Consider the following 14,649-nt stretch of genomic DNA (forward strand, 5'->3'; position numbering starts at 1 on the left):
TTTCTGGATTTGTTGATATTTTGTTGAGGATTTTTATATCTAAGTTCATGAAAGATATTTGTCTATAATTTTCTTTTTCTTTTTTTTGGCATGGTTTTTATCTGGTTTTGATGTAGGGGCAATACTAAAGCCTCATAAAATGAATTGTAAAATGTTCCATTCTCCTGTAGAAGAGATTGTGAAAGTTGGTACTGATTCTTTAAATGTTTGGTAGAATTCTCCAGTAAAAGAATATGGAGATTTATTTTTTGGAATATTTTAAATTATGAACTCAATTTATTTAGTTATTATAGAGGTATTCAGATAATCTATTTCATCTTTAGTTTGTTTGGTCATTTATAGTTTTTCAGTAAATGTTCTTTTTTTTCCTAAGTTTAAGAACTTGTTTATGAGCACAAACTTCCTTATAGTATTCTCTGCTAGATTTATAGTGATATCCTGTTTCATTTCTGATACTGGTGATTTTTGTCTTTTTTCTGTCATTGTCAATCTTGCTAGAGGCTTATCAATGTTACTTGTTTTTTTCTAAAATAACAGTTTTTTGTTTCATCATTTTTTCTATTGTCTTCCTGTTTTTAATTTCACTGATTTCTCTTTTCATAATTATTGTTTACTTCCTTCTGTTTACTTTGGGTTTATTTTGCTATTTTTAAAAAATTTATTGAGGAAGGAAGTTAGATTACTGATTTGAGACTTTCTTCTTTTCAAATGTAACCATTAAGTGGTATAAATTTCTCTCTCAGCATTGCTTTAGCTGTGTCCTACATATTTTGATATGTTGTATGTTCATTTGCTTTGAGTTCTTTGTATTTTTTTAAATTTCCTTTAAGACTTCCTTTTTGATTCATAGATTATTTAGAATCATGAATTTATCTCATACTGCTTCACTGAAATGAGTAGAGTGGAAGTCCAGCTGCCCCACTGCCCTGATGACACTTTTCTGGCAAAAATGGGGTGCCAACTCTCACTGCCTTGTGTTTGAGTGGGCATATAATTGCATGTTCTCTCTGGGCCCTGCTGACACCAGGAAGGGGGAAGCAAAGGGCTGACTATATGCTGATTTGTTGTTGCAGGGTGAGGACAAAAGCTTAGCTCCCAGCTGGGCTCCACTGAAACTGTCTGTTGGAGGTGTGCAATTGCTCTCTTGGTATTTAGCTGGAGTAGGGCAGTATTGCTAAAAGGGTTTTCTGTTGTTAAGTTACCTTTCTCAGTCCTTTGGAAAAGGGGAACGGGCTTTTATTCAAATTTTTTCTGTCTGTGCTTATTGGTGGTTCTGCTTTAGAGACTTCTCTGTTATCATGGGTGATACATGGGAGGCAATAAGAAAACCCATGGAACTTCACCACTGTCTTTTCATCACTCCCAAGGTCCCTAAGCAGTCTGCTTTCTTCTTTCCACCTTTCAGAGTTTTCCTATGCTTGTTTGTTATGGTACATCCAGGAATTTTTAGGTGTAAGAGGGAGGACCTCAGAGGAATGGGGCTATTCTATCTTGACTGGAACCAGAAGTCTATGATAAATTTTTGATATTAAGAAGGGTTCTCATACATGAAAAGCTGGGAGTCAATGCTATAGTATGTTTCTTGTCAGATGTAGTCCTGTGTATAAAATTTTGTGTATATTTCTTGAAAATATGTTATTAAACTATATATGCTATTTTTAAATATCCTCTTTCTCTTAATATTATAACAAGTACTTTTCAGTGCTATCATACTCTTATGAGCATAATTTTAATGGTTAGTTGAACCATCCTTCCAGTGTTAGCTACATAGGTTGCTTTTAGTTTCTCACCATTATAATGTTATAATAAATGTATATGAGCATAAAACTTTTCCCTAGTTTAGGTTATTTTCTTAGTTTATGTTTCCATAAGTAAAATCATTATATCAAGGCATAAACATTTTAAAGCCAATTGGCATATTACACTGTTCTCATTTTTATTGTTCTTTGACAAGTGAGGCTACCTTTCTCACCTAAAATCCACCTTAATCTAAAGCCCAATTTAAATGGCCCTCCTGAATTAAGAAAAAAGTATTTTATATCAGTACATTGAAAGAGTTTATATGAAATGCAGAAAATTTCCCTAATCTAAGGGAATCATTATGTAGTTCCAAAAAACAGTGTGTGGCTACTTTAAAACCCTCAGGGAATATGCCTTAGAAATTCTTTAAGCCTGCAACATGAAAAAAATGGTAGCTGGCTGTATTCTTCATGGTGGCTGTTACTGAGGAAACAGAGGCAATGCCTTATAAAATCTGGGTTTGCTAGGACAGAGAGGTTGCCTGGTGCCATTTCTGGTTCCTGCTCCCCAGGACAACCAAGCACCGTGGCTAGATCCACACCAACAGCCAGGACTGGCTTGCCCTGCCCCGGGTTCTGGGTTCTGTCTTGTTCTCATGGACGGCCTCACTATGGCTGGTTCCTTGGCACTTAAGAAGCTTGGCTCTGCCTAATTAAAGATCCCTAATATCTTTCATGATCTTAGGGGAGTGGAGAAGCAGATAGGAGAGACTAACTAAAGAAAAAAGAACAGGAGGGTATGAACAGACCAGCCTGGAGGACATTTAGCAGATTCACAGAGAATCTAGTATTCTGAATTATACTTTCCTCTCTTAGAGCTGATAACTGAATTCAGCAAAGTTGAACAATGCAAATTAACATACAAAAATCAATTTCTTTCTATAAACTATCAACAAACAATTCAAAAAGGAAATTAAGAAAATCATCTCATTTACAATAGCATTAAGAAGAGTAACAGGTTTGGGAATAAACTTAACCAAGCAGGTTAAAGACATACAATGAAAACTATAAAACATTGCTGAAAGAAATTAAAGGAGACACAAATAAATGGACAGATAGACTGTGTTCATGGATTGAAAGACATATTGTTTACCCATATGACCCAAAGTGATCTACAGATTCAATGCAGTCCCTATCAAAATCCCAGTGGCATTTTTTTACAGAATTTTTAAAAATCCTAAAATTCATACGGTCCTAAAATTCACAAAGGATCCCAAGTAGCCAAAACAATCTTGAGAAAGAAGAACAAAGCTGGAGGCATATCACACATTATGATTTCAAAACATTACAAAGCTATTGTAATCCAACCAATATGGTGATGGCATAAAGACAGACATATAGACCCATGGACCACAAGAGACAGTTCAGAAATAGACCCATGCATATATGGTAAAATGATCTTTAACAAGGGTGGCAAGACTACACAATGGGAAAAAAATAGTCTCTTCAGCAAATGGTGTTGGGGAAACTGGATTTCCACGTGGAAAAGAATAAAATTGGACACTTATCTTACCCTATACACAAAAATAAACTAAAAATGGATTAAGGATTTGAATGTAAGACCTAAAATTTAAAAGCTGTAGAAGAAAACATAGGGGAAAGTTTCATGAAATGGGCAATGAGTTCTTGAATATGACATCAAATTTGCAGGCAACAGACAAGTGGGCCTACATCAAAATAAAAAGCTTCTTTGAAGCAAAGGAAACAATCAATAGAGTGAAAAGGCAACCTATGGAATAGGAGAAAATAACTGTAAACCATGTGTCTGATAAGGGGTTGATATCCAAAAAACTATAAGGAACTTCTATAACTCAGTAGCAAAAAATGCCAAATAACATGATTAAAAACAGTCAAAGGACTTGAATAGATATTTCTACAAAGAAGACATGCAGATGGCTAACATGTGTATGTAAAGATGTTCAACATCACTAGTCATTAGGAAAAGGCAAATCAAAATCACAGTGAGATGTCACCTCACATGTTTTAGGATGGTTATTATTATAAAAAGAAGAAAAAACAGAAAAGTAGGGAGTATTGGCAAGGAAGTAGAGAAATTGGAACATTCGTGCACTGTTGGTGGGAAAGTAAAATGATGTAGCTGCTATGGAAACAGTATGGAGGTTCCTCAAAAAATTAAAAATAGAACTACCATATGATGCAGCAATCCCACTTCTGGGTGTTTATCCAAAAGAATTGAAAACAGAATCTTGAAGAGATATTTGCATTCCATGTTCATTGACATATTATTCACTATATCCAAGATGTGGAAACAACCTAAATGTCCATTGATATTTGAACAATGGATAAATGAAATGTGATATACATGCACACACACACACAATGGAATTCAGCCTTAAAAATAAGGAAATCCTGTCACATGCTACAGTATGGATGAACTGGCAGGACACTGTGCTAAGTGAAATAAGCCAGTCACAGGACAAATAGTACACAATTCTACTTTATGTGAGGTATCTAAAGTAGTTAAATTCATAAAGGCATAAAATAGATGGTGGTTTCCAGGGGCTGCAGGGAGGCAGGTGAAAATGGGGATTTGCTGTTTAATGTGTATAGAGTTTCAGTCATGCAAAATGGAAAAGTTGTAGAGGTATTCTGTACAACAATGTGCATATAGTTAGCAATACTGTACTGTATACTTAAAAATTTAAGATGGTAGATCTCAATTTGTGTGTTTTTTACCACAATTAAAAAAATACTCACCTCTCAGCATTGTAGTGCTAAGTCAAAAACACTTGTTTTTGGAAGCATTTCATATAGCTATATTGGTTTACCATCTTTCTTCATGTAAACATGAAGGAAATTAGATAATATTGCTCTCCCACCACTGAATAAAGCCAGCTCACATTGACTGAACATCTACTGCTGTGCTATTTATAGGCTGTCTCATTAGTCCTCTAAAGGAATCCTACAAAATCAATATTATTCAGACATTCATTGATTCATTTAACATATATTTTTGGGCATTTGCTATTTGTCTGGCACTGTTTTGTTTAAGGTACTGTATATAGGACAAGCAAATGACCTGACCTCATGAAGCTTAGATTCCCTTAAAGGGGATAGAATAATAGATGAATAGTTGCATTATTTTTATAAGTAGAATGATATAATATGAAGTAATATACTACAATATGACTTTATATAATGTTAAGTGGTTAGAAGTATTATGACAAATAATAAAGCAGGATGAAGAAATAGAATCAGGAGCTACTTTAGAAAGGTCAGGGAAGGCTACTCTGAGGAGAGAGCATTTGAAGAGATCTGAGTGAAATGAGAGAATAAGCCATGAAATATCTGAGGAAAGAGCATTTCTGGCAGAGAACAACAAAGCAAAGGCCAAGAGGGAGGAGTGTGTTTGGTATACTTAAAGAATAGCAGGAAGGCCAGCGTAGCTGGAATCCAGAGGAGGAAAAGAAACCTCCAAGTGGAAGTTTCAGGTTTTATCTAACCAATGGCCAACCTGGTGCTTCAGCAGATTGGCTGACTCCAAAACCTGTGTCTACTCCGTTGTACTCAGCCATTTATTACAACAGCCTGTTCCATCCTCTGGAACAAAAACATTGAAAAACATTTGTTTCCGGAAGCATTTCATGCAGCTATATTGGCTTCCCATCCCCATTTTTCCACACTTGCCAAGGGAAAAAGGAGAAAGACTTGAGGCACATGTATGACTATAGCTTTTACTATTATTTTTGCCAAGGGGGCTTTATGGTTACTAGTATAAGATATAGTCTTAATTTACAAGTTTAATAATGGAGGACCAATATCCTTTTGATTAAGTTTGCTTCTTAACAAAAGCTGAGGCTATTTTCTGTTCTTATTTCTAGTATCCTGATACTGAATAAAGGACATGCTTAGCCAAGTCATGCATAATCTATTATCTTTAATTATGATTGAAAGCAAAAACTGTCTCCAAATTTTAGGTTTTGAAAGGGTCAGGAAAATCTGACATCCAATAGCTACTGCTTTTTTGCAACTACAGTGTTGACGAGAAAGGAAAGTATTACTTGAATATATTGGCTGTCTTCTTTGAGACTTGTATTTTTCACAAAGTTGCCATCTGGGGTGGAAAGGAAGGTTTTTAAGATGCCTTAACTACCTCAAGATGTGTATTAATAAAAAATAACACATTTATGTTGATTTTTGAAAGGTATCATGTATATCATTGTATCTACATAGTAAATATGCTAACCTCTTGATGCAAAGCTCCCTGATAGCTCCTGAGTACATTGTGGAAGACCTTAAGAAATTTGAAAAAGTATTTTTTGAAGAAAAAAATAAATAAGCTACTTTTCTGGTTTTGTATCTTCAAAACAAACTAGTTCACCAGTGTTAGTCAATTGTTTTTACCTTCTTTCCAAGAAACCTATCATTAAAACTTACAACCATGGAGCAAGTTACAAGAGGGCCACCAAAAAAAACCCGTTTGTAGTTTTTAAGTTACCAATAGTGAAACTAGAAAAAATTGCCCTATAGAAAGTTGCCTACATGGCTAGAAAAGAAAAAACAATCCTCCTGGTAAACCAACAAAATTTCATTTGAAGACTTTATATAAATTTTTGACAAGAAAATTTTACTTTTTACAAATATATAATGAACATTAATATAAGAAACTACTTTTACACCATAAAAGTGAACATTGTATTTTGCTATATTAAGGCTCTTAATTATTAAGAAAAATTAGAAAATGAAATAAAAGTTTGTTATGTTAAAATATGTTTTAGAAATCAAGTGATTAACATATTTCAAAGTCTTCATAACATGGTAAGCATACGATAACCAAAAATAGCTATTTTGAGGAAACAAGTTAGCTTACTTCCCAGGTACAAATATTCTCACTTGCCTGATATTCTCTAACAGAATTTTATTTAAAACTAAATTGAATACAATAAGTGAGTTTACTATCAATAAGATTATTAAGATATTTGTTGAGAGCTTAAAGTTTGTACAAGTTTATAAAATGTTTGTTAAAAAGACTGTAATATGTTTTACAACCCTGAAAAATGTTGATCCTCAAAACCACCCTTTGAGCATCAATTGTGTTCTGCTTATTTGTCCTATTAGAAAACTGACAGCTGATGGAAAGAAAGGTTAGCGGCAGGGGAGGAATGAAACTGGACATGTTTATAATCTTATTTAATCTTAGTCAAAGGGATTTAGTATTTAATTACCTTCTCTCTCAGTCTCTCTCTCTCCACTCATTCTCTTTCTCTAAGGTAGCATGACTTTCTAGAAAGAAGTAAGGCTTCAGGACTGCACAAAATTATGTCCAAATCCTGTCAATTCCAATTCTTTTCAGGGTGTCAAGTTCCTCATCTGTAAGGTTGTGATAATAATACCCATTTTCTAAAGTTACCTTCAAGGTTTACTTGACTAAAATGAGGTATGCAAATGTTATAGCATAGTGTCCAGCATGTTTTACAAAAGAGTATTTAAAAGCAAAACACTGGACGTCAGTGAGAGCAGTTATAAAGATCAACTAACACTCAAGGATTGACTGAGTCCTTAGACCTAATTATCATGCTGGGTATCTTTTATTTGCCTCTCCAAATTCCTCTATCCCTTCTCCACCCTGCTCTGTGTCCCAAGAGAACAAAAACAGGAGCAATACCCTGGAGAACAGTCAAAACCTTCTGAGTTTGGAATAATTCTGCCTTCTCCTGTTGTTGTCTTCCCTCCTCTCAATGTAATGGAACTCATAATAACTCTGTGGATGACATAAGCACTGAGAGAACAAAGTCTAGACTGAGATTCAAGGGACAGCGCCCCAAACCCCTACAGAACTGGGCTACCAAGGGAACTTCTTCAGAATCAGGAAGTCACTGCTGTCAGTTCCAGAATCTGAAAGTCCATGTCACAATCCTCAGCAACATCAGAGATGCCTTAATAATGCCTCTCTTCCCACTTAACTCAGTTCCTAATTTGGGTTTCACACAAGAGCATGTGATTGGTGGAGCACAAATCACATTCAGAGTCCTAGTTGCAAGGGGTATTTTCAGTCTTTCAAGTAGACACACTAGAAAACTTTTGGGATAGAAGAGTGAGCTACTCCTTAGCATCTGCTATAGTATGCCAGCAAGGTCAATGATGGCCTTTCTTTGGCATTTGAAAAGACTAAGAGAAGTACAACTGCAGGTTGCATCTTATAATTAATAGAAGATACCGTAAACTGTGAACCTCAAAAGAAGTCACATGAAAATCATCTTCTTAAGATGTGGTATACACACACACACTGAAATATTACACAGCCATAAAAAATGAAATCTTGCCATTTGGGACAACATGGATGGACCTACAAGATATTATGGTAAGTGAAATAAATCAGAGAAAGCCAAATAATGTATGATTTCACTTACATGTGGGATCTAAAAAATAAAGCAAAACAGAAATAGACTCATAAATACAGAGAACAAACTGGTGGTTTCCAGAGGAAAGGAGGTGGGGATATGGGTAAAATAGGTGAAAATGATCAAGAGGCACAAACTTCCAGTTATAAAATAAATAAGTCACGGGGATGAAAAGCACAGCATAGGAAATACAGTCAATAATACTTTAATAACTTTGTATGGTGACAGATGGTAACTACACTTATTGTGGTGAGCATTTTGTAAAGTATGTAATTGCTGAATTACTATGTTGTACACCTTAAACTAATGTGATATTGTATGTCAATTCTACTTCAATGAAAAAAGCAAAGTTACAAAAAGTCATATTCCTAAAGATATCAAGTCTAAGGATCTTTATGAATGCAGTTTCTCTAGACAGTACAGTCTCCGCCTCCATTTCTGATGCTGGAAATGACCCTACAGCGCAATATGTTTGCCCACCCACTAGCAGGAGGACAGTTTCAGGACCTGTATCTAGAGTACAGGTGGAATTCCTTATGCACTCAGGCAAGTCTGTGCAGCATAGGAGACTCTCCCAGAGATGATGCATGTGACTAGCACAGCTCCTTCTCTGCTTTGGAAAATAAAAAAAGTACAATTTTTAAAAAATTTAACACATTTCTGTTCTTAGCTTACAAAAATAAGAAAGGAATTATTCGAAGTATCCCAGAAAAACTTTGGCAATTAGTAAAGTAAGATAATAGCTAAATTAAAGAACATTCATAAAACTGCAAGGAAGGTGACACACCACCATAATATGATTATAAAATGAAATCACATGTATATTCTCTGTTGGGTGAAAAACTTTTTAAAGGGAAGAAGTCATTCAGCCTAGAATGACATTTCCCAGAGTGGGTTTCCTGGAATTTCAGTAGTGTTTTTTTGGTGTAGTAAACTTTGTAATCATCATGAAATCCTCCCCTTGCCATACGCCTAACCCTTTGCAGTGTGACTTTGCCATTTTTCCACCCAGAGATTCGATTTATTTCTCTACGCCCAAGGATCTGGGCTGGACTTGGAACTTGCTGTGACCAATGAAATGTGGCAGAAGTGACATTTTGGGAATTCCAAAGCTTAGGCCTCAAGAGGCCATGCAGTTTGCGCCTTCCCCATCTTGGACACTGCCCTCAAGCTACCACATAAGGAAAGCAGTTTAGCTTATTCGAGGATGAGAGCCCACATGGAGGGTAAGAGGCCAACACCAACCATCAAGCATACAACTGAGGCCATCTTAGACCTTTCGGTCTAGTCAACCTACCAGCAGAATGCTGCCTCAGAGGTGAGTCCAGGTAAAAAGAGTAGAACAACTCAATCAACCCAGAGAATCATAAAAAATAATAGATCAATGTTGTTGAGGCATTATTAAATATTAATATTAATAAAAAAGACTTTCATTATTTGCCCTCTTACTGTTACTTTCAGGATAAGGTCCAGGCTTATTAATCTGGTTTCTAAAGTCCATTATGACATAGGTCCTTATAATATGGACCCTGAAAATCTCCACTAGGAGCCTAGATTCTACATATGATCACTGGAAATGCCTGCCTGTTTTCCTTAAGGAAGAACTGGAAAACATGGGAAGCTGTTTGGGCTGCTGTCATCATTTGTATACTTACAAAACACAAAAAACAGCTGCCAGTGTGCAAAACAGCTGCTAATGTGCAGAGTATGAAAAAGGAACTTTGTCACACACAGGGTGTTTTCTGGAAAAGTTACAGAGCTGTGCTGGGGTATGTAGGGCAGTTTGCAGAACTTTATGCCACAGCTATTGGCAACAACTGCCTTCATTGGAATCTGTGCCTGTTATCACACATACACACACAGACACAGAAATACACACACAGAAAACTTCTTTATGTTTCCAGAGAGAGAGGCTTTCTATGGAATTGACTTAAGATTGTCTTAGAAAATGTCCCCAAACTAACTTTAAAAAAAAAAAGATCATAGGGTACAGATTCTACAAATGCCACTCTCCACACCCATAAAACTGTTAGCATTCATTTGGACAATTGATTCCTTGTTGGGCTTTCCTTCTCTTACTGTATGAAAGTATGTGCCACCTAAAAAGGAGAGAAGAGGTACACCAAAAACCTCATGGGTTCTTGGTGATACTGCCTTTTCCCGCTCTTGGTTTCCTTCTCACACAATTAAGCCCATATCCAGATGTATGCTTGTTTTATGCTGCTTCTTGCACTTGGGGGCTTTAGGTGGGGATGTCTACTGAATGATTAGGGATTTGGAAATAAATACCAGTAATCAAGATCCGTCACAAAATTTAGGGATTATCAAAAGACTGATTCATATGAAAAAGTCTGAGGAATGAATGAAATGTTTTGTCTTACTTGGAGGTATCTTTATTTCCCCAGCTTTATCTCTAATCATTCTTTTCCCTTATCACTGAACTTCTAGTCCACCTACTACACTGCACTCTACTGCTTCTTATTGGCCTGAAGATAAATATAAATTGGATCAAGACAGCTTGTCCGTAGACAAAACCTCAACCTTGGTTTATATCCATCTTGCCACTTACTGCATGCCCGTACTTCAGTTTCTGAACAGAATTGGAAAAGATATGATGGTGGGCTCATTTTAGATTTATGACCATGAGCCACACATGCATCTTCAATACTTCCTGGCATTCCTATTATATTTCCTTAAGGTCAAATCATTCTCCCACTATCTAAGATGACTATGTTACACCATTGCCTCCTGCCTCAAAACTCCAATACCTTTTCCCCACTCCTCACTTTTAGCTGACTTTACATCTTATTTCACTGGAAAATCAATCAGAAAGAGCTCTAACTTCCACATATTTCACCACCATATCTTCAAATCTCATTGCATCTGCACCCATATACTCTGACTTCTCTTCAGCTACAACAGACAAACTGGCTTCTATATTTATTTATTTTCACCATCACCCTTCTCACCACCTCAAGAACAATGCCTCTGAAATTGTCCCTTTCTTTCTGCAGCATCTATTTTGCTATTATTTTCATCAACACACGAATATGCTGTAATAGCTCCAATCATAAAAATCTCCCTTGTTTCAACATTCCCTAACCATTCCATTACCCCGTTTTACAGCCCATCTTTGAAAATGTTGCCTATACAACCTTCACTTCTTTCCTTTCAATTGTTCCTTCAAGCCACTACAACATGGTTTTTGTCACCAACACTTCACTGGAATTTGTCTCTTTAAGTCCCCTGCACATTGCCAAATTCAATATCAATCCTCAATTTTCATATTCCTTCGTCTACTAGCATCATTTGTCAAAGTTGATCATTCTCTACTTCATGAAACATTTTCTTCATTTGGCTTCCAGGACTGGTTTTGCTTCCCTTGATGGCTGCCTTTTCTGAATCTCCTTTGCTGCTTTCTTGTTCCATATTTCTATATATTATGATGCCCCAGAGTCAATCCTTGTACATCCACTCTTCTCTATCTACATTCTCTATAGATGACTTCACTGCTTTAAATACAATCTATAAGCTGATGCCTCCCAAATGTCTTCAGCTCCAACCTTCTCCTGAATTCCAGTCTCATATCCACTGACTGCTCTTGGATTTCTCATAGAGATCTTGAAATTAGCATATCCAAAAATGAGCCCTAGGTTCTTTTCTCCCCAATGTGCACCTTCTCCAGGGTTTCCCATCTCTACAAATGTTGCCCATCTCAGTAAATGGCACTGCTATAGACTGAATATTTGTATCCCCCCAAATTCATATATTGAAATCTTAACCCTCAATGTGAAGGTATTAGAAGGTGGGGCTTCTGGGAGGTGACTAGGCCATGAAGGTGGAACCTTTATGAATGGGATTAGTGCCCTTATAAAAGAGACCTCAGAAAGGTCCCTCAGCCCTTCCATCATGTGAGGACAGAACAGGAAGACAGCTGTCTATGAAATAGGAAGTGAGGCCTCACCAGATGCCAAATTTGCCAACACCTTGATCTTGGACTCCCAGACAGCCTCCAGAACCATGAGAAATAAATGTCTGTTCTTTATAAACCACCGAGTCTATAGTATCCTATTATAGCAGCCCCACCAGTCAAGGACAGGCACCATTATTCATGTATTTTCTCAAAAGACTAAGACAGGCACCATTATTCATATATTTTCTCAAGTCACAAAAGTTATATTCATATTTTACTCTTTTTCCTCACACTATATCTAATCCATTAGCAAATCCTATAGATTCTACCCTCACTCATCTCACCACTTCCACCAATACTCCTGAGGTGGCTAAGACCTCACCTAGATTACAGTATTCCACCTTTTCTTTCACCTTTTACTCATGTCTCTACGATTCATTCTCCTAGAGTTTCCAGAATGACCCTTATAAAATATAAGTCAGTATATGTCATTCCCATGTTCAAAACCTTCCAGTGGTTTCCCATCACACTAAGAATAAAATCTAAATTCTTTATTGTAGCCTACAAAGTCCTTTATTTTATGACCTCTGGCTATTTCTCTGACCTTATCGCTTTCTTTTTCACTAGGCTCAACTACACACTGGTCTCCTCCTCTCCCTCCAGCACAACAAACATGTTCCCACCTCGTGGCCTTTGCACTTGACACTTCTTTCAGAGACTGTCTTCTCTAACACCTTCACATGACTCACCCAACATTTTATTCAAGTCTCTGCTCAGATGATACCCCCTCATCTTCCTTGACCAGTCTATCTTAAATGGCATCACCCATAATTCTATTCTCATGCATTGATTAATTCATAATTAATTCATTAATTTCATAACACTTACCACTAACATTAAACTACACATTCATTAATCAACTTTATTTTGTTCACGCTATCTCCAGTATCTAGAAAAGTGATTTAACTGAGAAGATCCTCAGTAAATACTGCTGAATTAATTAATCAACAACTTCTGAACAACCCTGGGAAAGAAGACTGTCTGCTGTCTTAAAAGGTCCTGGTTAGTCCATGGGGGAAAAGTGGATGGGAATGTCAATTTTCTTTTGAGTAGTAGATTTCATCTCAAGTCATAATGGAAAAGTCTAGGCACCGGCAAGGCTTCATTTACACAGATCTTTGTAAATTAATTAAAATATATACATAACAAAATCTAGAATGCTTAGGTATTCATACTTTCAAGGAGCAGTTTTTCTGGTTCCCACTTGATACAACTCACTATCTGAATGTGCTCTCTGAATATGCCATTTCAAACTTAGTTCAAAGGATATAAATGTATTTCAAACAGTTCCTGATTTGGATTTTAAAACAGCAGTTCTGTCTTGAAGTGAAGGTATGTTTGACCTAGTATTGGATAATAAAGAAGTTCCACTAGTAAGCCAGAAGCTTTTTAAAGTAAGATTTGTCATGTTGATTAAACTGATAGGACTGTTTGAAGATGTTTTTATTCAGCTGGGCAGAGCCACTAGGACTTCCTCTTCAATGTTCTGTTTGCCTTGTACCCTGGGATTTTTTTTCCATAGGACTAATTGAGGGTTTTTCTACTAAAACCCAATGTTGGCACTCTTTCCTCAATTTACAGAGAAAAAAAGCTAGACTAATAGATGGGAATTTTTCTATCTTATAATTCCGTCCATGAATTTTTCTTACACTGGCTGCTGGGCGTGCTAGCAAATGACAAAATAATTGAAGTGGCAGCAAATGCAGACTAGAGGAGTAATTTAGAAACTCTTTATTCACACTCGTGGTTGTTGCAAATATATGTCATATTTATGTTGAGTAAAACTGTGACTGCATTACAAAGTTGAGCTATGTATGTCAAAATTTCATGGTGTTTCTCAAAGGGCACTATCATGCCCAGATGCTTCATCATCTGAACCAGATGTGACAATCTCTCCTTAAAGAGAAATAAACTAAAATCTGAGAACATACGTTACCTTCAAATTTAATTTTTAAAAAATGTTTAAATTGCTTATGACAACCACATTTCATAGATACAGTAATTGAAGGTTTAGGACCATAATTACCTGCTTCAAATATACAAGAGTAAGGGATAGAGAAACCAGTGTGCAAATGCATATAGATATCAGTCTATACCAAATCAGCAGTTACTTTGTGAAACTGGCTTGTAGACATCAGCAATGCCTAAATTGTGTACTCAGCATCTTTTTCCTAAACTTAATATTGCAGAAATACAATAACAAAGAAAGAATACAATGCATAACCTTGTATAAACTACCTAGATTAAGAAATAAAACATTATAAAACAATGAAAGTTCTCATATATTCCTTCTCACATTTCCCCATCTCCAAATTTGGGTTTATTATTCACAGGAACATCTTTTAATTGGGATTGTATTGAATTATTAGATTGATTTTGGGACAGTTAACAAACATTTATGATAATTGAGTCTTCTCCATAAACATGGTATTTCTTACCATTTCCTTGAGTTTTCCTTAATGTCTTGTAATAACAGTTTATAATTTTTCTCCATAAAGGTCATGTGCATCTTTTA

This window comes from Manis pentadactyla, chromosome X, assembly GCF_030020395.1.
Source record: "Manis pentadactyla isolate mManPen7 chromosome X, mManPen7.hap1, whole genome shotgun sequence".
Taxonomy (NCBI): Eukaryota; Metazoa; Chordata; class Mammalia; order Pholidota; family Manidae; genus Manis; species Manis pentadactyla.